General features: G+C 45.8%; 1 protein-coding gene across 5 annotated transcripts in view; it reads right to left on the bottom strand.

Moving 5' to 3' along the window:
• The window catches only part of AP1B1 (adaptor related protein complex 1 subunit beta 1), a 52,481-nt gene extending 46,059 nt beyond the window's left edge, over positions 1-6,422 (bottom strand). Inside the window, exons 1-2 of one of the 5 annotated variants that reach the window (XM_064272497.1) lie at positions 6,270-6,422; positions 5,991-6,067 (exon numbers count right to left, since the gene is read on the bottom strand). The gene's annotated coding sequence lies outside the window, so the exon portion shown is untranslated. Of the gene's footprint in view, positions 1-5,842; positions 5,896-5,990; positions 6,202-6,269 lie in introns of those variants that run through there. The other 4 variants (XM_064272498.1, XM_064272496.1, XM_023559257.2 and 1 more) reach the window with 4 other exon arrangements.
• Between the last annotated feature and the right edge of the window lie 15,108 nt (positions 6,423-21,530).

Here is a 21,530-nt window from a genome sequence, read left to right as displayed (position 1 = left end):
CACTCCTATATTCTTAGCTTTTAGACTAATACCTGGTAAACAATAAAACCAAAAAACCCTTTGCCATTGAGTCGATTCCAACTTGTAGCAATCCTATAGGACAGAGTAGAAAAACCCCATAGAGTTTCCAAGGAGCACCTGGTGGATTCAAACTGCTAACCTTTCGGTCTTCAGCTGTAGCTCTCAACCACTACGCCACCAGGGTTTCCTGGTAAATAATAGGTGCTTATTTAATGACTAGTGCTCAACTCTCCTCTTGAGGAAATTCTGTTTTGTTAACCGATGTCAGCCAGAGAGTACCTCTGTTCCATTTGCTGGGGTTGCCAGAATCAGTGACACATCTGCTTGGATCGTCAAGCTATTTGGACTATATTGAAATTGAAAATGCCAGACAACCCCCCAAGCACATTTAAAGCCAATAAATGGAAGGTAAGTAAACAAATGATGAGAGAGACAGAAGAAAAAGCCAAGGATAAAAGATCAGGTAGCCACATCTCCAACGGGGGAAATGTTCAGGCTACTTCTTTCAGTGGGGCCAGATCAGCTCAGGGAGTGAATCCGGGCCAGAGCTGTCAGAATAGTCAGCTGCGGGGACGGGGTGCAATTGTGTGTGCGTGGGGGGCTTCTGACACAGGTTGTGACGTGAGCACAGCTAGACCCTTCCCTCTGCTTATAAACCTCCAGGCTCACAGGCCGCCTCTGTGTTTCTCTAATTGCCAAGTTCTTTACTGCCCTTGCACTTGCCAATCCTTCTGCCAGGATTATCCTCTCTGGCTTCTAGCATGGCTGCTCCAATTTATCCTTCAGAGCTCCGCTTACATGACATCACTTCAAAGAGGCCTTCCCTGTACACACTGTCTTAAGTCGGTATTTCTCCATCCCCACTCCCTGGTATTTTTATTCATGCATTTACTAAACACCTCCCCCCACATGCCAAAAAACGGTTCTACACGTTGGGGATGCAGCAGCGAACAAAACAGACAAATATCCTTCCCCTCATAGAGCTTACATCCTACTGGGGGACAGGGATCATAAACAAGTACATAGTATCTTAGTTTTGCTATGGAGAAACGCAGCAGAAGAGGAGAGGGGGCCTGTCTGTATTGGGGGGGGTATTGCAATTTCAGCTAGGGTGGCCACAGAAGGCCCTCCTGAGAAGGTGACAGGTGACATGGAGGAAGAGCCTTCCTGGCATAGGAAATAGTATGTCCAAAGGTCAGAGTGTGTCTGGCATGTTTGAAGCACAGCAAGGAGGTGAATATAGCTCGAGCTGAGGGAGCAATGAGGAGAGTAGTAGGTTACGGGAACAGAGAATGGTGGGCCTTACAGGTCACGGTGAGGACTGTGGCCTTTTACTGAGGGAGCTGGGAGCCACTGGAGGGTTCTGAGCACAGGCTTCCCAAAATCTGACCTAGGTTTTAGCTCTGGCTGCTATGCCTGTTTGTTTCCTTCGAAGCTTATCACTTTTTATAATCTTTTTTTTTTTTTTAATCTTTCTCCCCTGCTAAAACATAGTAAGTTCCCTAAGGGCATAAACTATGTTTCGCTTGTTTACCTATCATCACACTTATGGCTCAATAAATAATGAAATGAAAGTTTCTATCCTAAGTGTCTTGACACCCAGCCACCCAGACCTCAGAGGTCAGAGAATGAACACTGCAGAAGCTGACCCAACAGCTGGTATAACAAAATGTCTTCATTCCACTCTCAATAGACTTAAGATTTTAAAAGCAATTAGGGCGTTGTGAAATTCATCTGCCACCCAGGCCTATATCTCTACAGAACTTAGCTGTTTAGGAGGCTGGAAACAAACACTGAAGGGTTGGTTTTAAAACTTTTGAGACCCACCATCTTCCAGCTCAGGGTCCACAAGGGAGATGGTACCTGGAGAATTCAGTGACTAACACATCTGGGCTGATGAACTGGGCAGCCTGGAGTCAATCAGTCATTCTCTTACCTTAACTAGAAGGGGGCTCCAGATTTCAGTGAGACCCTCTTGATAGAGGTCAGAGGTCAAGGGTAAAGACCCAAAGATCATGAGGCTTGGGGGCCCAACCTCCTCATCTTCATTAAATAACAGGAGATAATCCAAGAACAAAGGATCAGGAAGGGAGTAGTCACAGCAGGGACAATACGGGCTCTCTCAGGGTCTACACAATGTAACAGGCAGAACCAGACCACAACTATAAAATGAGGATTATAATGGTAAAATGTTGTTTGAATTATAATGGTCCATTGCAATACGCAGATGATACAACCTTGCTTGCTGAAAGTGAAGAGGACTTGAAGCACTTACTGATGAAGACCAAAGACTACAGCCTTCAGTATGGATTGCACCTCAACATAAAGGAAACAAAAGTCCTCATAACTGGACCAACACACAACACCACAATAAATGGAGAAAAGATTGAAGTTGTCAAGGATTTCATTTTGCTTGGATCCACAATCAATGCCCATGGAAGCAGCAGTCAAGAAATCAAAAGATGCATTGCATTGAGCAAATCTGCTGCAAAAGACCTCTTTAAAGTGTTCAAAAATAAAGATATCACTTTGAGGACTAACATCTGCCTAACCCAAGCCATGGTTATTTTCAGTTGCCTCATATGCATGTGAAAGCTGGATAATGAATAAGGAAGGCCAAAGAAGAATTGATGCCTTTGAATTATAGTGCTGGCAAATAATATCGAATATATGGACCACTAGAAAAATGAACAAATCTGTCTTGGAAGAAGTACAGCCGGAATGATCCTTAGAAGCAAGGATAGTGAGACTTCATCCCACATACTATGGACATGTTATCAGGAGGGATCAGTCTCTGGGGAAAGACATCATGTTTGATAAAGTAAAGAGTCAGCGAATAAGAAGAAGACCCTCAATGAGATGGTCTGACACAGTGGCTGCAACTAAGGTCTCAAACATAGCAATGATTGTAAGGATGGTGCAGGACTGGGCACTCTTTTGTTCTGTTGTAAATAGGGTTGCTATGAGTTGGAACTGACTTGGAGGCATCTAACAATGTCATAATGGTACATACCTCAGAGATTTGTGAAGCTAAAACAAGTCAATGTATACAAACCTTCAGCAGTGCCCAGCGCGTACCAAGTGTTCCATCGATGCCACTATGATTACTACAAACGGAGAGTTTACCACAGCACCTCCTTAACACCACTCAAGTCTCTACAGACCCTGAAGCACTCTGGTGGCTGGGTAATAGTAATAGAAGTTCTTGAGTAGTTAATCAGCCACTAGTCAGGTTCCTCCCTATTCCCCTGTGGTGACACGAGCATGTGCAAAGTGCTTTGAATTCCCTAGGAACCGGGGAATTCTAACGATTAAATGCAATATTCATTTGTTTACTCACCAAATATTTACTGAGCACCTACTACGGGCCCGATCTTTCACCAGGTGCTAGAGACACAGACAGGTCTTCATCAAGGATTAAGGAATTAGAGCTGTTTACTCGGAAGATAGCCAAGTAAACAATCATATCCGCTATGATCAGAGCCACAGGACATTAAGGAGGGCCATCTAGCTCAGGCCTGCAAGGTGGGGTGATAATCAGATGGGAAGCTCCAACAGTGGTCCAGTAAAGAAGGGCGGGAGGTGGGCAGGAAAGAGTGTTCAGGCAGAGGGAACAGCACAAAGACAGAGAGGCGTAAAGCTGGGACTTGCAGAAGAAGCAAGCAGCTGAGTTTGACTTGGGAGGATGTGGAAATGTGGGATAGGAGAGCCAAGAAGGGTCAGTTCCCGAAAGGCCTGAATGCCATGCTAAGGAGCCTGAGTTTTAGCCTGAGGGCAATGAGGAGCCACTGATGGATTTTCAAGCAGGATTTTTTTTTTAAGGATTCTCCAACTGCTTGAGTGATATTTTCTCTCAGGAGTATTTGTTGCTCTCTGTGTGAAGACAGAGAAAACAGAAAGATCATTTCTGGGCTGTGAGCATTTATCAACCACCTTTCTTAGGCAAAAGACCTGTTCGGAAAAGGAAACATCTTCAAAGAACAGATGCCCCCTCAGATTTAAGAAATATATTACAGTGCAAAACCCATACCCAAGTTGTGCTTGCTCACTGGTAGCATATCAAGGCTTTTGTGCCAGATGTGGGTTTTGAATGGGAAGTGAGCAGTCAAGATGTACAAGATGATGACTACAAAAAGATTAAAGTCCAAGCCCAGAGCCAGCAGGACTGACGGACTGAGCCTGTCCTGAAGTACTTTGAGGAAGTGAAACAAGAAGGGTCCGAGAAGTCCTCTGAACATAAAGGTCTCTGTTTGCAGAAGGAAGTAACGCCCCATAAACCACAGCTGGCAGCCTTCCTTGGGCAAAAGCCCCCTGAGGATCAACAGGCCTGAAGTCAAGACACCCACCACGATAATAACATTTTGCTCTACACTAGGCGCATTGCACAAATGTCCTCACTTAACCCCCACAACCACCTGTGTCGGGGGGCCGGGTGGGGACTCAGTATTATTTTTGAGTTGAGGTAAAAGAGGCCCAGCCTAAGTAAGTTGTCCAGATCACGCTACCATTAAGCTGCTGAACTGAGGTCAGAATCCAGGGCTGACTACTGGAAAGTCGGGGTGTGCTCTTTCTCTTGTACCTTTGAGCCCCTTCAAACCACTCAGGCTTGCTCAAGTCTCACAAACTATGAGGGATCTGATTCTTTGACAACTTGTCAAGCTGCTCTTCATGACAGTTTCTAAACGGCTCAACTCAGGGCAGGGAACCAGATGCTTGGTGCTCTGCTCATGTTCCTACCAACTGTGACAAGTCACTTCATTCAAATCCTCCCTTGGAAGAATGGGATAAGATGACAATATTAAGTTTCTGTGGATTCGGTAATTAGGAGAACAGATCATGGAGGCTAAAAAAAACAAACAAAAAAGGCACTACAGTAATATTTACCTCACAGCTTTCTTCAGAAGCATGTGGAAACCTTAGCAGATTCACTAAGGCTTGTAACACCCACGAAGGGGTAAGGAGGCAGCAGGTCTTTCTCATGCTGCTGTCAGGGAAACTGAGGCAGAATGAGAGGGGGTGGATGTTGCAAAGGAATAAAGGCTCAGACTCACAGAGCCTAGTTCTCCGGCCACCAAACCACCTCACCATCTCCCAGGCAAGAAGAATGGGGCTTCCACATTTTTCAAAGAGGCACAGACCTTCCCCTTGAATACATCCTTCTAGAATCTAGGGCCAAAAGATCCTGTAGGGGTCATGTGGTTCCTCTCTTTATTCCAAAAGGAATGCAGCTCAACCACCTGCAAGAGAGGTTCCTGATATTCTGAAATTAGTTTCCCAGATAAGGTGTTTTATGTCTCACAGTGCCTAAAAGTCAGGAAAGACTGCCACTCTTGCCCTGAAAGGTGTATAGCGACAGTCTGCGGGACTGTTTCATTCTAAAGAAAAATGAATCAAAGGCAGGGGCATAAATGAAGATCAGATGAGAAGCAATAAAGCTACATCTTTACACGTTGTTACCGTTGTAACATAGATTCAAACAGATACAGTGGCAGCTGAGTATTAAGCAGCCCCTACGCCCCAGCCCTGCTCCAGCCTGCCTCTGCACTTCGCAGGCCCCTGAAAGCCTGCATAGGAATTTTGGCTCTGTCTACACTATCTGATCCGTCTACCTGGGTGATTTAACCTCTCTGTACCTCAGTTTCCTCATCCGTAAACAGGGAATAGCAACAGTAGCTATCTCACGAGTGTTGAATGGAGGTTTAAACGTGGTATTTTAGCACAGATCCTGGCACACAGTAGGGGTCGATAACCAATAATGATCATTTTAGCATTGTTATACGTGTCTTCAGTCAACTTGTCACGGAGGCGCCAAGGGACAGACCGAGCTCAGATACTCCCCGGGTGCCGGCGGCAGAGGGTCGTTTCTTTTCCAACCTTGACATGGAGAAAAAGGCCCTTAACGAAGAGGCCTCAGGCTGGCCTTGAGGGTCAGTGTGAACGGGAAAACCAAAGCCCAAAGACGAGTTTACCTTTCAGCCAGGCGTGGGCTCCTCGGGCCTGAGTCTGGGGGCGTCTCCCGGGCGGCGGGGCTGCAGGCCTGGGGCAGCTGGGATGCGGGTCGGAGGCCAAGGGGGCGCGAATGAATGAGCCTGCAGTCCCTCCGCCTCCTCCGAGCCAGGGAGGCCGCTCGCGTACCCACTGTCGCCCTGTCCTCTCAGTGACCTCTGACCCCGCCAACCCCTCAGCTCAGACCCCCGGCTCCCCGTCCCACTTCTTCTCCTGCCGCATCCGGCACTCCGCTTCCTCACCCGCAAGACCGAGCGGCTCCCGGCGCCACGGCTCGGCTCGGTTCGGATCGGCACGGCAGCAAAATGTCCGCGGCCTCCTCCTCCTACCGCTCTCCCGGCGTGTCCGCACCGCGGGCCGCTCTCAGCCCCGCGGCTGTCACCTGCCGGGCGGAAGTGAGCTGCCCGCGCGCTCACACTTCCGGTGGACGCACGGCCTGGGGGCGGGGCCAAGAGTGCTCCCCGGGCCAGGGGTGGCGCCCGAGGGGCGGGGCAAAGGAGGGGGTGGAGCCGACCGCCGCTAGGGCCTTGCTCAGCTGCCGGCTCCCGTACAGCGCTGGAGAAGTGAGACAGCTGAGTGTGAAGTCGTGCTGGTGTGACGGAGACGGGAAAGATCCTAGAGACTTTGAGGTCTCTCTCCTTCTTCTGGTTCCAGACGGGAAAACTGAGGTCCAGAGAGGTCACTCAGCTTTTGCATTGAAGAATCAAAACTAGAACTGTAAATCTAGTCCAGCATTCTCTGCCTTTCATGGCAGTCCTTAGGGAATCCGCGTTCTAGGGGAAAGATCAGACCCTCCAAGACACTCTTATCCAAGGAGAACTTCATAAAGTCCCATTTCCCCTTTCGTTGGGTCAGGACCTCACGAGGCATGGCATGTAATATAAAAATATTCTACTTGTTTCCTGTCTGCTTCAAAAAAGGATTTGAAAATTGAATGAGGTCTGTAGTCTAGTTAACAGTATTGTACCCAGTTTCCATTTCCTGGGTTTGACTTTGAGGGGTATATAAGATGTAACCATTGGGGGAAGCAAGGTGTAGGGTATAGGGGACTCTACTATTTTTGCAGTTTAAGTTTATAAATCATTTCAAAATTAAAAGTTAAAAGAATGAATTTGAGGCTGACTAAAGGTGTAAAATGATGTTACGGATTGAATTGTGTCCCCCCAAAATACGTGTTATAAATCCTAACCCTTATACTTGTGGATATGGAAACCCTGGTGATGTAATGGTTAAAAGCACCGGCTAATAACCAAAAGGTTGGCAGTTCAGATCCACCAGGTGCTCCCTGGAAACCCTGTGGAGAAGTTCTACTCTGTCCTATAGGGTCGCAATGAGTCAGAATCGACTCCACGGCAATGGGTTTGGTTTTGGGTATACTCGTGGATATAATCCCATTTGGGAATAGAGTTTTCTTTATTATGTTAATGAGACCATATCAGTGTAGGGTGTCTTAAGCGAATCACCTCTGAGATATTAAACAAACAGATTAGGCACAGAGAAGCATGCAGAGATGGGGGAAGATAGATGCCACACCACATGAAGATTGTCAAGGTACGGAGGAAGAGAAGCTGAAAAGAGACAAGGACCTTCCCCCAGAGCCAACAGAGAAGGCCTTCCCTTAGAGCCAGTGCCCTGAATTTGAACTTCTAGCCTCCTAAGCTGTGAGAAAATAAATTTGTTTGTTAAAGCCACCCACTTATGATATGTCTGTTACAGCTCCAGGAAACATATTCTCCTCATAAGTCTCATTCGCCTAAATTATATTTGTCACTCCTACCTGAGCCATCCAGACTGGGATACAACAGGGAGCAAGATGTAGCACAATGCCTCCTTGGGGCTCACTGTTGAGTGCGGGATAAAGACAAATAAAGGGGCCACTATAACATTGAGTGATCAGCGAAAGGACTAGGATACACAGGAAACTTGGACACCAAACTCAGCTTGAGAAATTCAGGGAAGGCTTCCTGGAGGAGGTGATATCCAGGCTGAACCATGAACGATGTGGATACGACTACTATCGACAGTTACCGCCAAGCAGGCAATGTGCTAGGCTCTTCCACATACTAACTCACTGAATTTTCCCAACAATTTGAAGTTCCATGACTGACCCCAGAGAAAGATGAGAAAACTTAGGCCAAGGGGCCCTTGGCTCTGGGCAGAGCAATTTCTCCCCCATTTCCCCATGGGCCTGGGCCTCCGTTGCCCCAACTCAGCCTGGTAAACCCCAAAAGCAAACCCAGTGCCGTTGAGTCGATTCCAACTCATAGCGACCCTACAGGACAGAGTAGAACTGCCCCATAGAATTTCCAAGGAAAGCCTGGCGGATTTGAACTGCTGACCCTTTGGTTAGCAGCTGTCACACTTAACCACTATGCCACCAGGGTTTCTGCTCAGCCTGGTAAAAAAAGAGGGTGCACAGCTCAGTGCCAAAGGCTGGATAATTACAGCTTGCAGATGTGGGGAATGGAAATCCAGATGAAGGGACTCCCTCCCTGCCCTCACCCCCCAAACCCAGGTGGCAACACTGAGTCACACACTCAACGGTGAAACTCTTGATAGCTGCAGCCAAAAGAGCCACACCTGGGGCACACTTGGGCTGCCCTGCCTCTTCATCTCAGGCAGTGGCTCCAGCATGGGTAGAGTAGAGCCAGTGGTCACAAAGCCCATCCGGAGGAGTGAGCTAATTTCTCCCCACAAAAACACCATTACTAACAATAGCATTGCCTTCTGGATGGAGGACAGGGCCTTTTTTTTTTTTTTTTAAATTGTGTGAATATATATGTAACAAAACATTTGCCATTTCATCATTCTTCACATGTACGATTCAGTGGACATCAATTGTGTTTATCAAGTTGTACGACCATCACCACAATCCGTTTCCAGAATTTTCTATCACCCTTAACAGAAGCCCTGTGTCCTCTAAGCAAATGAGTTTCCCTTTCCCTCTCCCTCCCATCTACCCCTGGTAACCATAAATAGATTTTGGTAGCTATACATTTGCCGATTCTAGTTTTTTTTTTTTTTTAATACATTTGCCGATTCTAGATATTTCCATAAGTGGAATCATACAATATTTGTTCTTTTGTGGCTGACTTATTTCACTCAGCACGATGTTTTCAAGACTCATCCATGTTGTAGAATGTATCAGGGCCTTATTTCTCTCTATGGCTGAGTCATTCCATTGTAAGTATGTACCACATTTTGTTTATCTATTTGGAGGAAGGCATTTTTAAACATTTCTCCAAGCCCTACTCATTCTCCACCCTGCCCTCATAAGCTGGCTGACACTGCACAGGGCTGTCCATCCACCCCTTTGGGCCTCAGTTTCTCCTCCTGAGAACTCTGTACCCACTATCGGCCAAACTCCACCATGTGCCCTCACTGCCTCATGAGGTGGGCACTATGATAACCCCCATTTTACGGAGGTCCTGAGAATTTAAGGGGCTGTCCAAACTTCACATGGCAGCAATGGGCAGAGCTGGGAGTCAAACCAGGGCTGATAATTCCAAGGTCCATGCTTCTCCCCTCCCCTGCTTCTTAAGGTTTCGTCCAGTCCCAATAAGTTTGGGAGTTCTTGTGGTGCTGTGAGATGATCCAGAACCTGACGCTGGCACTGGGTGACCATCAGTAAAATCTCAGAGCAGCACATCCTTCCCACCCGCCTCCGCACGGGGTGCCTGATAAATATCGGTCGGACAAATTGTTATTTCCCCCTATGCCCACTAGAGGGCGCGCAGGTAAAATTAATCGCCTCCACCTCAAACTCGAAACCCTGGTGGTGCAGTGGTTAAGAGCTACAGCTGCTAACCAAAAAGTCAGCAGTTGGAATCCACCAGGCGCTCCTTGGAAACTCTATGAGGTAGTTCTACTCTGTCCTTTAGGGTCCGTATGAGTCGGAATCGGCTCGAGGGCAGTTTTTTTTTTTTTTTTTTTTTTACCCCAAACTTGGAAACCCTGATGGCATAGTGGTTAAGAGCTAAGGCTGCTAACCAAAAGGTTGGCAGTTCAGATCCACCAGGTGCTCCTTGGAAACTCTACGGGACAGTTCTACACTGTCCTATAGGGTCGCTCTGAGTCAGACTCGACGGGAACGGGTTTTTTACCCCAAACTCATTGCATAGGCCCCAGTGCATATATTTCAGCATCCCAGACAATTTCTATATTTTTTTTCCTGTGTGGTTATTATTCCTCTACTTCAGTTTCTCTGTTTGTTTGCTGTTTTTTAATCCTATAATGTTCTAAAAGTTCCCTGAATTCATTGTTGTGGGACATCAACAGAATTTCACATTGATTGTTGAAACAACTAAGTTCACTAACTCATTTTCTTGTAGAATATATGTAATTTTTTTTTTTTAGAAAATGTGGTATATAGTAAAAATCTTTGTACCCTGCATCCACTAAAAATTTTATAATCCAGTTCATCTTATTCCACTAAAATGACATGTACCACTTTTGCATTCAATTACTGATATTACAGCCACATTTAAAAAGTTAGACCATGGATAGCTAAGACACACAAACACACACACATATATATGCATATATATGTATGTATGTATCTAACTAACTCATAGATCCTATTTTAATGCTTGAGTAAGCAGAGGAGGGAGCACCACAGATTATCGGTGTTTAGGGCCCCCACATACCTTGCTCGGCTACTACTACTGACTGTTCTAATCAGCGCCACAATAGATGGGCCCTGGTAGAATGGGAGAAAAATGTGGAACAGAACCTCAAATTCCTAAAAACAAAAATAAAGACAGACCTCCTGGACTGGTAGAGACTGAGGACTCCCCAAGAGTATTGCCCTTAGATACTCTTTAAACCCTAAACTAAAACTAATCCCTGAGGTCATCTGGTAGCTAAATAACAGATGGGCTCACAGGATAATGAATATCATTTGTAAGTACTGTGCTCCTTTAAAAAATCACCTATACGAGACCAAACGGTCAGCAATTACTTTAAAACAAAGATGAGAAAGTAAGGGCACAGGGAAACTATATTAATGGAAACGGGACAACCAGGATAGAAATAATGAGAATGTTCATGCATTGTGAAGAGTATGACCAGTGTCACTGAATGAGGGTCTGGTGGATTTGAACTGCTAACCTTTTGGTTAGCAGCTGAGCTCTTAACCAGGGCTCCTATTAGAGGCCATAAATTAAGGCACAAAGAAAATGTCAATAAACTCCAATATAGGCGAAATTGTTCATATAACATTCTTTGATCAAAATCTAAACTAGGAATCAGCAGTAAAACCAGAAAACTGACCCTATATCTGGCAGATAAAACACTCCCTCTTAAATAACTCTTGAAACTTCCAGGAAAGGTGGTGAAATCATTCATTTAGCTCCCCTCCCTTCTGAAATCCCACCAAAACAACGAAGGCATCAATCCACAAGGACAATGAGAATAAGAAAGGAGATAATAGTGAAACTACTCTAGAAGCTGGAAAGCCGATGGATAAGAGGTTATTGACCTATCTGAATTCTAAGCCAATCAGTGACAATTCCTTAGTCTTTCCTTGTCTTTCACGGCCTTGACCCTTTTGAAGAGTGTTGTTAGTTGCCATCTAGTCATCTCCAACTCATGAAGACCTTTTGCATAACAGAATGAACTTTATGATCTATATTATGCCAATTGACTAAGATGTCCCATGAGACTATGGTCCTAATCCTTCTAACCCAGAAAACCAATCCCTTGAGATGTTTGGTTATGTCTAACAAGTATCCATAACTGTGTCATGGTTTATTGTATATGTGAATATATGATCATTTGATTTCTTGATTGTTGTTTCCATGGACATTGATGGCTGATCCAAGTAGAGTGAAATCATTGACAACTTCAATTTCTTCTACATTTATCATGATGTTTATTTTCCAGTTGTGAGGATTTTTGTTTTCTTCATGTTTAGGTGTAATCCATACTCAAGGCTGTATTCTTTGACCTTCATTAGTAAGTGGTTCAAGTCATCTTCATTTCTGGCAAGCAATGTTGTGTCATCTGCATATCTCAAGTTGTTACTGAGTCGTCCTCATCCCAAGGCCATGTTCTTCTTCATATAGTGTAGCTCTTGAATTATTTGCTTAGCATATAGATTGAATAAGTAAGGTAAAAGGATGCAACCCTACTGTACACCTTTTCTAGTTTTGAACCACACAGTATCCTCTTGTTCTTTTTGAAGACTGCCTCTTGATCCATGAGCAAAATTAAGTGCTCTGAAATTCCCATTCTTTCAACATTTTCCTGATAAACCAAAAAACCCACTGCTGTTGAGCCGATTCTGACTCATAGTGACCCTGTAAAACAGAGTGGAACAGCCCCATAGGATTTCCAAGGCTACATCCTTCACCCTCAGAGTGGCTCGTGGATTCAAACTGCTGACCTTTCGGTTAGCAGGTGAGCGCTTAACCACTGTACCACCAGGGCTCCTTATGTAAACACTAATGATCTGCGAAATGGATAGGGTTGCATTAGATCAGTTCTTAACTTTTTATGGGTCACAGAGAAGCCCCTTTGAGAATCTAACAGAAACTATGGACTCTTTCCACAGGAAATCACAGAGTTCACATGCTCTTGCAGACCAGGTCAGGAAACTGTGCTCTAGAAAATCTCTATGGATCCTTCCAGAATGCTAAGGTTCACTGAGAACATTGGCTGACTCTATTAACCAGCACATCTGTATAACTAAACAGCACATCTATATAACTAAACAGCCTATGCATGGCAGGCGGGGATAGAGTTTACTGTACGTATGTGCATCTACATGGATATGTAAGTATCAATTACCCAGGGATTATAATTCTATTGAATGCAGATTCAATTTACTAATTGTGCTTTCTTTCCATTAATCTTAATTAGACAACCTGAGCACACCATCCTGGGCACTTTATATGTATTATCCATTTTTTTTTTTTTTTGTGGTGAAAATATACACATCGAAGCATTTGCCAGCACAACTTCCACATTTACAATTTTAATGACATCGATTACATTTTTCATGTTGTGCCATCATTATCACTATCCTTTTCCAAAGTAGTCCACCGCCATTAAGATAAACTCAATGCCCTCCAAAAAAAAAAAAACTTCCCGTTCCCACCTCCCTCCTTCCTCTGGTAGCCATTAACATCTTCTGTTTCTGTATATTTGCTTATTTCATATAAATGAGATCACACAGCATTTGTCCTTTTGCAACCGACTTATTTTGCTCAGTAATGTTTTCAAGGTTCATCCATGCCATGGCAGGCATCAGTATTTCATTTCCCTTTATGGCTGCTCACTATTCCATTGTATCTACGTACTACCTTTGTAACGTTTCAACTTGGCTAGACCGAATGACATTTTCCAGAGTCCCCTCTCCTGGGTGGGCCACAAGAGAAATTCCTGTGCGAGACCTGGGGGCCGGAAGTGAAACTGCAGCCATTTTGTAGCTCACACACATTGAAGTGGATTTGCTGGCTGACTACATTGGTCTGAGGCAGCGGCCAGGCCTGCAACTGCTCCACCTTCCCCTGGGTTGTCCTTCAACTTCTTTGACTCCTGGGTCATATGTGTGTGTTTAGTTCCATGACTGAGGGCCCTGGCTTCTTCAAGATACCCACACACACCTTCAAGGTCAGAGGCAACAGGAACTGATACAGGTTTCAGTCCATCCTCAGAGGCTGCAGCATGTTCCTGCTCTCCCTACTTTACATCCCTCTTTCCTTCCTGACCACCTGCTCTGTGGACCTGGAGCTCCAGCATCAGACTCAGGGACCACGGCCTCACAGAGACAGCTTAACCAACCCGCACAGTCACATAAGGCCAAACACCTGTGACAAATCCTGAATCTCTATCTCCTGGTGGCACTGCTTCTCTGTTAGAGACCTGACTGAGTTAGAGGAGGTAGAGATCCTTCCTGTGGAGGCCACGGAGCCCTGTAGGCAGCTGGAGTCCACTCTAACCTCACCAGGAGAGTCCTTAGAGCGCAGGGCCTCCCAAGCCACCAGCACTAGTCCTCTTGGTGGGCCTGCAGAGTCAGGCTTTCTTAATTGTTCTTCAGCTGGTAGTGGCTGGAGGAGGACAGACTTTTCTCAAGCTGTTGCCAAAGACAAAAGCCCACCACCCACAGTGCAGTTACCTGCTCACTCACGGGCCCAATATAACAAAAATGAAAAAAAAACAAAAAGGAAACCGAAATTCTATATGAAAAAACGGACCCTCCACATCACAGAGGTGACTTGGTAGTAGGCATTCCCAAACTGTGGCACTCTGGGAATAACACTGGGGATGGAACTTTGTGAATGGGTGTCAACACTGCCCCCATATCCAGGATGGGGACATATGCTCCCTGGGAGCAGAGCTTGGGTCTTAGCACCCAGGTTGGGACCTGCAGAGCATCTACTTGGTGCCTCAGCCTCTGCTGGGTAAAGAGGCACAAAGGGGTTCCGGAGCTGGACTTTCTATGAGTGCAGACTCTCCAGCCAGCCTCTAGTCAGCCACCCTGGGGCTCCAAGGTCATGTCCAGGAAAGTAATAATGTCCTTCGGGGGTGTCAGTGTGGCTGGGAGGTAGGAAGAATCTGAGGTGGAGGAATGGGAGAGCCAGCAACCTGGGCAAGGCAGCCAGTTGCAATGCAGAAACTCAGTGCTGAAGCTCCATCTGCTCCACCTTGGGTGTCTGGGGAGACAGAGCTGGTTAGCCCCACCTGGGACCCCCCAGTGGGGCTATATGCATGGGGGCCTGAGGGTATCATCATACCAGGTGGGGAGGATGGAATTGGCAGGCTGAGGCCTGGAATCCTGTCACTTCTTCACTGCTCACCAACTGTGTGACCCATCAACACCTGTCAGCCTCAGTTTCTCCAACTGTACAATGAGGGAACTGGATTGGCTGATCATTCAGGTGACTTCCAGATTACTAGTGATAATGATGGTGATGGTGATGCCATTTGCCAAGAAATCACCGTGTGCCGGGTTCCATGCAAAAATCACTTACTTGGACTGTCTCCCTTCATCTACCCAGTATCCCCACGGGGCATGCAGTTTTCATGCCCATTTTACAGATGAGAGCCCTGAGCCCCAGAGAGGGCATACAGGCTCATATGGCTGGAGAGGAGCAGAGCTGAGAGGGAGCTAGCACAGCTGGGGATGAAGAGCCCAGCCCAGAGTCCCATGGGTCTGGGACTGGGTTTCTAACTTGTCACCCTAAGCAAATGATTTGCCTGCATCTCCTCTGGTGTCCACCCCTCAGGGCTGCTGTGAGGATCAAATGAGGCAATCATCACACCTGGAGCACAGAGAGTACTCAGTCATTGTTCTGTTATTAAATGCATTATTATTTGTGGCTGGGATTTGAGCTGCCCTCCCCTCCACCCATGACTCCACAGCCCAGGCTGGGTGAGTCCTCATGGCATCAAGAAGTGGAAATGGTACCTGGGTTGCATGCTCTGATTTTGGGACAGGCCCAGCTCAGGCCAGGTTAGGCTGCTCTGGGGGACAGGGGATTCCCAGGCATCCTCACCTTATCTGGCCAGCAGCCTTGGCCACCCATCCTGCAGGCCCACAGCTGGCCCCTGCCCCAGGAGCTTCCTATTTGCTCCTCACCAAACTCTCTCAACTCTGACACGATGTTGCTTGCTGAAAGTGAAGAGGACTTGAAGCACTTACTGATGAAGATCAAAAACCACAGCCTTCAGTATAGATTACTTCTCAACATAAAGAAAACAAAAATCCTCACAAATGGACCAATAAGCAACATCATGATAAATGGAGAAAAGATTAAAGTTGTCAAGGATTTCATTTTACTTGGATCCACAATCCCCATGGAAGCAGCAATCAAGAAATCAAAAGATGCATTGCATTGGGCAAATCTGCTGCAAAAGACCTCTTTGAAGAGTGAAAAAAAAAGATGTCACCTTGAAGACTAAGGAGTGCCTGACCCAAGCCATGGGGTTTTCAATCACCTCCTATACATGTGAAAGCTGGACAATGAACACGGAAGGCCGCAGAAGAATTGACGCCTTTAAATTGTGTTGGCGAAGACTGAATATACCATGGACTGCCAAAAGAATGAACGAATCTGTCTTGGAGGAAGTACAACCAGAATGCTCCTTAGAAGCAAGGATGGTGAGACTATGTCATGTTATCAGGAGCAATCAGTCCCTGGAGAAGGACATCATGCTTGGTAAAGTACAGGGTCAGCAAAAAAGAGGAAGACCCTCAATGAGATGGATCGACACAGTGGCTGCAACAATGGGCTCTAGCATAGCAATGATTGTGAGGATGACGCAGGACCGGGCAGTTTTTCCTTCATTGTACATTGGGTCACCATGAGTCGGAGCCAACTCGATGGCACCTAACAACAGCACAAACTCCCTCGGCCCCCTTTCTAAGGCCCAGCTCGAACCCCACTTCTCCACCAGGTATCTGTTGTGAGGTTGCTATGAGATAATAAATGTGATTCTTCTCATTTAAGGAAGGGCCCCCCACAGAAGGCCCTGTGCAGGTCAGGCACACAGCAGGCTGATGCTGTTTTGAACTTTTACAGCTGATAGTATTACTACTGTGATCATCACTGTTAAAGGTATCACCATTATCATCATTAAGGAGTGGGTCAGTGGGAACATTCTTACATCCTGAGTCTAAGCTCTGCCCACAACCCCGGCCCAGGACAGCTCCACACCATTTGGCCCACCTTCCTCTTAAGCTCTTTGCAGATGCATTGTCATCTCAGCTGCTCAGCCATTTGGTCATGGGCCTGGACAACGTCAACCATCTGCAAGGTGAGATAGTGAAACCCCAGCAATGCAGACTGCAGCCCCCCACAGCTCCAAGGCCCCCTGGGCAGCACTCAGGACCACTGGGAAGAGCTCTGGACTTTGGGGTCAAGAGAGCGTTGATTATGAAGGGATAAGCAAAATGTTTATATCTCTTCTGTGGAATACTATTTACCCATAAAAAGAATGAAATACTGTACATGCTACAGCATGGATGAACCTTGAAAACATTATTCTGAGTGAAAGAAGACAGACACAAAAGGCCCACATATTGTATGATTCCATTTATATGAAACGTAAGGTATAGGCAAACCCATAGAGACAGAAAGTAGATTAGTGGTTACCAAGGGCTGGGGGGAGATGGGGAGTGACTGCTAATGGGTATTGGGTTCTTTTTGGGGTGAGGAAAATGTTCTGGAATTAGATAGTGGTGATGGTTGCACAGTCCTTGGATAGTGCAAACAGGTAAAGCCCTCGGCTGCTGATTGAAAGGTTAGAGGTTCAAGGACACCCGAGGCACCTTGGAAGAAAGTCCTGGCAACCCACTTCCAAAAAAATCAGCCACTGCAAACCGTATGGGCACAGTTCTACTCCAGCACACATGGGGCTGCTATGAGCTGGAATCGACTCAAAGGCAACTGGTGGTGGTGGGTGGTGGCACAACAGTGTGAATATACTAAAAACTACTGAATTGCATACTTTAAAATACAGCCTGTGAATTATGTCTCGATTTAAAAAAAGAAAAAGAGGACTCGGGTTGCAGCGCTCATTCTAGCTCTGTGATTTCAGGCAAGTTCCTTAACATGCTGGTGGTGCCTCCTTTCTCTCTGTAAAATGGGGATAATAATCTCCCTCTTTGGTAATTACCCTGAGGTTTTAACATGTTAACAAATGTGGACCACCTGGCAGAGTACCTGGCCCATGGCAGGTCCCAGTGATGATCATGGCCAGTATGGTGGTGGTAAAGCCCCACAGGATAAAGTCCACCTCAGCCCCAGACGAGCCAGTGGGAGTGGTGGTGGTGGGGGCGGGAGGTGAGCAGAATGTCATTTTCCTGGGCAGGATTTCAGAAGTCAGCCGACCTGCCCTGAATGTGTGATTTGGGATAAGCCACTTTCCTTCTCTGACCCTCCATTTCCTCACCTGTCCCCTTCCCACCTGTGGAGCTAGAAGAAATGAACAAAAACCCAAGTGTGAAAATGTCAAGTGATACACAGATACCTAAGCTGAAAATAGCTGTGGTCATGACCTTGAACTCTGAGAGGGGAAGCATTGGCTCCTGGTCTACCCTGGCTGGCCATGCTTGTCAACCTCCCTTCCTGTCCACCGTATGCTCACGTATTCCTTTAGCTGACCCATTTCGGCCTCTGTCTTCTCCACCTACAGGGGCTGGTTCTGCTGGCAGAGCTCAGGCAGTGGCTTCTCCAGCCTCTTTCAGTCCAGGCCTCACAGGACTGGGGGCTGTGGCCTAGACGGAGGATGGCGGGTGAGGGGGCTGGGTGCCCAGCAGGGAGGACACACTACAGATGCTCCAGGGTCCTGGAGAGCAGGGCAGGGATTGTGACTCGAACTTTGGCCAGGCTGGGAACACCCACTGCACCACTCACTCTTTTGTTGGGCGACCATAGAGAAGGCACTTACCTGCTCCAGCCTCAGTTTCCTGATCCCTAAAATGAAGATCACGATGCCTTCCTTGTAGGGTTGATGTGAGTACTGGAGAGAATAATTACAAAATACAGTGCCGTGCCCGCAGTAGCATTCTATAACCAAACCAAAAAGCAAACCCAGTGCCGTTGAATCGATTCCGACTCATAGTGACACTACAGGACAGAGTAGAACTGCCCCCCATAGAGTTTCCAAGGAGCGCCTGGAGGATTCGAACTACCGACCCTTTGGTTAGCAGCCGTAGCACTTAACCACTATACCACCACTGTTGTTACTCTACTTGCTGCTATTGTCGCTGTTGTCGTTATTTCCAGATTCCCCTTCATCTTCTCTGCAGCTAGTCTGTGTGGAGAGGAAAGGAAAGAGATAGGCTCTGGAATCAGCCGCACTGGAACTGAACCCATCTCTGCCTCATTCCTGTGTGACCCTGTGCAAGTCCCTAAACCTCTCTGAGCCTGTTGCCATCTTTCCCTCTGTTTCTCAGTAACACTTACTGAATGCAGCAATTGCCTACGCTCCATGGGCCACTGCCTCACTTTGGTGGTTTTTCAATATTCCCAAATTCTTTGGCAACCCTCCCTTCTAGAGGTGAGGCCTAATTCCCCTCCTTTTGAGCATGGGCTGGAACTAGTAATTCACTTCTAACAAAGTGAAGAAAGCAGAAGTGAGGGTTGCAAGGATTTGCTCCCACCCAATTCCTCAGAAACAGAGGGGCTGTTTCCTCAATTACTTAATTTTGTGTTAGCAAGTATTGTTGAGAGAGACGCACTAAACTGAAATGATTTCAGGCAGTGAGAATTTTAGATGCTACAGAAGTTACCTTGTGTCTTAGGCTGGGTTTTCTAGAGAAGCAAAGCCAGTGAAGTCTCTCTTTCTATATACCCAACCCAGTGCCGTCGAGTCTATATATACATATGCATATATTTGGGTTATATGTGTGTGTATAAATATATGTATATATACACAGAGAGAGAGAGAGAAAGATATATATCAAGGAAATGGCTCACGCTGTTATAGACGCTGTAAAGCTCCAAATTCACTGGAGGCTTTTCCAGACTCACACAGCTGCAAGGGCTGGAGAGCCCGAGATCTAGACCACGAGGCTGACCAAACCTAAGATGGGCAGGCAAGCTGCTAGCTCAAGTCCGAAGAACTGGAGGTCAGATGAACGGGAGCCAGCTGCCGGATTCAGAGTGAGCAAAAGCCAGTGAGCTTTGCCAGAAAGTCCACCTATATTGGATGCAGGCTACTCTCCCAAAGAAACTCCTTTTTAACTGACTGGCTGCTCACAACAGATCTCATCATGGATGTAATCGTCTTCACAATCAGATCTCATTATGGAGATGACTACATCATTAAAAAGCTGGCAAATTACATCATAACTGCCAAACCACTGAGGATCATGGCCCAGCCACGTTGACACACAATTTTAACTATCACACCTTGTGAGATAGGTCTAAAAGGAAACAAATCATTCAACACAAATTTAGTCTCACAGAAGCCAGTGTTGGATGTCAGGGTAAATGAGGTTTTTAAAGATCATACCTCTAAAATTTAAACACTTATGCTCATCAAAAGACATCACCAAAATAGTGAAAAGAGAACCTACAGAATAGGAAAAAACTGTTGGCTATGACACATCTGGCAAAGGTCTAACCTCCAAAATCTATAAAATACTTCAACACCTCAACAACAGAAAGACAATCCAATTAAAAAATGGGCAAAGGATATGAACAGACATTTCTCAAAGAACACATTCAGGCAGCTAACAGACACATGAGGAAATGATTGAAATCATTAACCATTAGAGAAACACAAATCAAAACTACATTGAAATATCATCTCACTCTGACATTACTGGAAGAATTAAAAAAACAGAAAAATAATAAATGTTGGAGAGGTTGTGGGGAGATTGGAACTCTTATGCATTGCAGGTGGGAATATAAAATGGTACAACCACTATGGAAAACAATATGGTACCTCCTTAAAAATCTAGAAATAGAAATTCCATACAATCCAGCAATCCCACTCCTAGGAATATACCCTAGAGAAATAAGAGGCATCACACAAATAGACATACGCACACCTATGTTCATTGCAGCACTATTCACAATATCAAAAAGATGGAAACAACCTAATTGCCCATCAACAGATGAACGAATAAACAAATTTTGGTACGTACACACAACGGAATACTACACAATGATAAAGAACAACGATGAATCCGTGAAACATCTTACAACAAGGATGAATTTGGAGGACGTTATGCTAAGTGAGATAAGTCAATCACAAAAGGACAAATATTGCATGAGACCACTATTATAAAAACTGAAGAAAATGTTTACACACAGAAAAAAAACTTTCTTTGATGGTTATGAGGGTGGGGAGATACGGGCAGGGGAAATCACTAACTAGATAGTAGATAAGTGTCAACTTTGGTGAAGGGAAAGACCACACACAATATTGAGGAAATTAGCACAACTCGACCAAGGAAAATCATAAAAGTTTCCTAGACACATTCAAACACTTTGAGGGACCAAGTTGCTGGGGTTGAAGGCTGGGGACCATAGTTTTGGGGAAATCTAGCTCAAGTGGCATAATATAGTTCATAAAGAAAATGTTCTACTTCATATTTTGGTGAGCAGTGTCTGGGGTCTTAAAAACTTGTGAGTGGCCACCTAAGATACATCTATTGGTCCCTTCCTGTTCACAGCAAAGGAGAAGGAAGAAAACCAAAGATACAAGGAAAATATTATCCCAACAGGCTAAAGGGCCACATGAACCACAGCCTCCACCAGCCTGAGCCCAGAGGAACTAGATGGTGCATGGCTACCACCGCTGACCTCTCTGACAAGGATCACAGCAGACAGTCCTGGACAGAGCAGGCGAAAAATGTAGAACAAAATTCAAATTCAGAAAAAAAGACCAGACTTACCGGTCTGACAGAGACTGAAGGAACCCCTGAAACTGTGGCTCCCAGACAGTCTGCTGACTCAGAACTGAAACCACTCCCAAAGTCCACTTTTCAGACAAAGATTAGACAGGGCTATAAAACAAGAAATAACACATGTGATGAATATGCT

This window comes from Loxodonta africana, chromosome 19, assembly GCF_030014295.1.
Source record: "Loxodonta africana isolate mLoxAfr1 chromosome 19, mLoxAfr1.hap2, whole genome shotgun sequence".
Taxonomy (NCBI): Eukaryota; Metazoa; Chordata; class Mammalia; order Proboscidea; family Elephantidae; genus Loxodonta; species Loxodonta africana.
Note: the sequence above shows the minus strand (reverse complement) of the source record. Positions and strands in the feature narration are given on the sequence as shown.